The sequence below is a fragment of the Petaurus breviceps genome, unplaced genomic scaffold (genome assembly GCF_028583685.1).
Source record: "Petaurus breviceps papuanus isolate PSGF00001 unplaced genomic scaffold, PetGlider_PUasm1.0 38, whole genome shotgun sequence".
In the NCBI taxonomy this organism is placed as follows: domain Eukaryota; kingdom Metazoa; phylum Chordata; class Mammalia; order Diprotodontia; family Petauridae; genus Petaurus; species Petaurus breviceps.
This window is the reverse complement of record NW_027186304.1, coordinates 14647344-14651462: the sequence shown is the minus strand read 5'-3', so window position 1 is coordinate 14651462 and position 4119 is coordinate 14647344. Positions and strand designations below refer to the sequence as shown.

General features: G+C 41.1%; 1 pseudogene; it reads left to right on the top strand.

Annotated features, from left to right (window-relative positions):
- The first annotated feature begins 2520 nt into the window (after window positions 1-2520).
- On the top strand, window positions 2521-3440 carry LOC138170002 (small ribosomal subunit protein uS2-like; annotated as a pseudogene).
- The last annotated feature ends 679 nt before the right edge of the window (window positions 3441-4119 follow it).

The following is a 4119-nucleotide window of genomic DNA, read 5'->3' as shown; positions in this document are numbered from 1 at the left end:
GCAGGTTTTACTCCAACAATCATTGACCACAGCATTATCTTTAATAGGGTGGTCATTGTCCAGTCATGTAATAAACTTGATGATATTCCATTAAGTGTCTGTCACTTCCCAATCTCCATCAGACCAAATCATGTCAGGTTTGTACCTGTTCACAAAATCATGAAGCTCTAGCATGAAATTGGCACTGATAAAATAAAATTTGTGAAGCTGTTTTTCTGGTTGAGTAAATGGTGTGGATGAAACCACTTTAAGATCAAATGGTACAATCCATAGCATGTATGCTTCTTTTGGAGGAACACTCCTGTCACCAATCAGATTCCAATGGGTTTCTATATCTTGAAAATTCTAGTTGCAAAAAATAGGTTTTCACTCTTTTGTATAACCCTTCTGGTGCTTAGTGGCCACAGTCACATACCTAGTGATGGCCATTCGGAGGAGTTCCACTCAATGCTTAGGCCGAAAGGAGTTGATTTTGAATTGTAGCCCAAAGTGAGTACAGGAGGTGCCCACAGGCAAAACTCCTACATGAAGGCTTTGTACTGGGGCTCATAAAGCACTCCCTTCCATTTCTTCCAAAATCATTCTCTGTCCCAGATAGGCATAAAGAAATTTCCTAACAGTATGAATATGTCCAAAATGGCCTTTTAAAAGAAGCCTCACATCCGGACTGCATCAATATACCCCAAACACCTCATTACTTAAGCTGAACTTATATTCTCCCTAAAACCTAACTCTTTCAGATTCTATATCTAAGTCTGTAGTATCTGTATGCGTATACGCATGTGTCTCTATATCTATCTGAGCGTCTGGTTCATTGTTCTCCTTTGTTCTCAAAGAGGGTCACAATGATATCACTCTGTTGGAGTCAAGAGACAATGTGCCCAACTGAAGCTAATAAGACCAATGAGAGCTCACATGTTGAGCACAAATACTCCATCCATATGAACATCTAGACTGGAAAAGTCTCTAAATTTGCACATCTTAAGTTTCTTTTGAGCTATTGCTTTACTCATAGGACACAGCAGCTTCTTTGTCATGGGCACCATGCTGGGCAGTCCTTTGCCTGTGTCTCCCATGTCATGCAACTGATTACAAAATTCTTTAGAGAGACCTTGACAGTGTCCTTTTATCACTTCTTCTGACCACAATGTAAGCACCTGCCTTGCGTGAGTTCTCCATAAAATAGTCTTTTAGGCAAACACACACATACAATGTGTATGTGTGTCTACATATATGTATATTCAAGCTCAAAATTTTCAAATCATCTTTAAGACATTCGTCTCCTTGACCATTCATATACAATTAGTTGTCAAACAAATCTTTTGATTCTACCTCCACAATGAAACAAATTAAGAAAACTCCAAAATATACCTGTGGTCAGCAGCCCAAAATAGAGAATCAGTTAGCTTTCTAAGACAAATTTCATTTGGAAAAGTGGAGATACAGGTGTTCCCCTTCTCCTTGTGAGGGGGCAGGAAGGACTGAAAAGACAAAGATTCTAGGTTACTGGAAGTCTGCTGCTTGAAAGACATCTATACCCTAGAAGGAGAGATGGAAGCCCCAGGAATAATTCACTAGAGCTACATCTATCATAGCGCAAGAGTATACATTTAGTAATTTCTTATTTTGCCTAATAACTTTTGCTAATAGAAGCTAATTTTAGACTCCCTGGTCTTCCCCTTGCTCTTTCCTGCCTCCTTGAGTGTTGTCTCCCCTCCTTAGATTGTAAGATCCTTGAAGGCAGTGTCTATCTTTTTTAATGGTATCCCCAGATCTTAGCACAGGGCCTGACACATAGGTACTTAATCAATGTTTATTGGATTAGATTGGATTTGAATACTGTTGGATATGAGTTCTCTTTAAATTTCCATGCCATCGTTCAAAGTCTTAATTGTTCTATCCTGTGCACTCATTTCATGATATTCCTCAGATTCATTCCATCCTCTTCAATCATATTGTCCCCACTCACATTCAGACCTTAATTCCCTCCAATGTAGATTATTATAATAGCATTATCATGTCCCTGCCTTCAGTCTCTTTCATATTGCTACTATCCAGGACACATAGCTACCATATTAACACTCCTAATATACAGGTATGAACAGTAACACAGTTCTTATTTAAAATGAACAAACCAAACTTCAGTGGATTTGTAATACATACCGAATTTAAAAAAAAAAAAAATTCTGAGCTTGGTATTTAAGTTCCTGGTACAAAAGTTCCATTCTGGCTCTTACTTTTTCATTCTTATTTCATACTATTCCATTCCATGTACTCTATATTCCAGATCAATTGAATTACTATCTGTTCTCTGATCCCAGTCTTCCATCTCCTGCATATGCAGATAGACAACACTTCCATGCCTCAAATTCAGGCCCTCTACGTCTCCTCCTGTGGAAAGCCTTCTCTTCCTTCAAGTTCCAAATTAAGAGGAAACTCATACATAAATATTTTCTTTTTTAATATATTTTTTCACGCTTTTCCGCGCTTCCTGAGCAGGGTTCCATGCGACGTTGTTCTCGGTTTCCGCCGTAACTTTAAAGGGAATCTTTCACGATGTCCGGAGCCCTAGATGTCCTGCAGATGAAGGAGGAGGATGTCCTCAAGTGCCTGGCTGCAGGAACCCATTTGGGCGGCCGCAATCTGGACTTCCAGATGGAAGAGTGTATCTACAAAAGAAAGAGTGACGGCATCTACATCATTAATTTGAAGAGAACTTGGGAAAAACTTCTGCTGGCAGCTCGTGCCATTGTTGCCATTGAAAACCCAGCCGATGTTAGTGTCGTCTCATCCAGGAACACTGGCCAGCGAGCTGTTCTGAAATTTGCTGCTGCCACTGGCGCCACACCTACTGCTGGACGTTTCACACCGGGCACCTTCACTAACCAGATCCGGGCAGCTTTCAGGGAGCCTCGCCTCTTGGTGGTCACTGATCCTCGGGCAGATCACCAGCCTCTGACTGAAGCATCGTATGCTAACCTCCCAACCATGTCTGCAACACAGACTCCCCACTTCGCTATGTGGACATTGCCAGTCCATGTAACAACAAGGGAGCTCACTCGGTGGGTCTGATGTGGTGGATGCTGGCCCGTGAAGTCCTGCGGATGCGTGGTACCATCTCCCGGGAACACCCCTGGGAGGTTATGCCTGATCTTTACTTCTACAGGGATCCAGAGGAGACTGAAAAGGAAGAGCAGGCTGCAGCTGAGAAGGCAGTGACAAAGGAAGAGTTTCAGAGTGAATGGACTGCCCCCGCCCCAGAATTCACTGCCACTCAACCAGAGGTGGCTGATTGGTCTGAGGGAGTACAGGTGCCATCTGTGCCCATTCAGCAGTTCCCCACCGAAGATTGAAGTGCTCAGCCAGCTACTGAGGACTGGTCTGCGGCTCCTACTGCTCAGGCCACTGAGTGGGTAGGAACTACCACAGAGTGGTCTTAAAACCCAGATGCTCTAATAGTGTTGGAAAAATGCTGATTGAAAAATAAACCTTGGTTTCTTAAAAAATATATATTTTTTCACTTAATAGCATTTTATTTTTCCAATTACATCTAAGGATAGTTCTCAACATTCATTTTATAAAATTTTGAGTTCCAAATTTTTTTCTTCATCCCTCTTCTCTTCCTTCCCTAAAACAGTAAGCAATCTGATATGACTATGCATGCGCAGTCATATTAAACATATATCCACATTAGTCATGTTCTGAAAAAAGAGTCAGAACAAAAAGGGTAAAACATGAGAATAAAAGAGAAAAAAACAGAAGAGAGAAAATAGTATGCTTCAATCTGCATTAAGATTCCACAGTTTCCTGTCTGGGTGTGCTTATCATTTTCCATCATGAGTCTTTCAGAATTATCTTAGATCATGGTATTGCTGAGAAGAGCCTAGTCTATCATAGGTAATCATTGCACAATGTTGCTTTCGTTGTGTACAGTGTTCTCCTGATTTTACTCATTTCACTCAGTATCAGTTTATATGTCTTTCCGGGTTTTGCAGAAATCCACCTGTTTGTCATTTCTTATAGCACAGTAGTATTCCATTATATTCATATGCTATCCCTTGTTCAGCCATTCCTCAATTGGTGAGTTTCCCCTCAGTTTCCAATCTTTGCCACCACAAA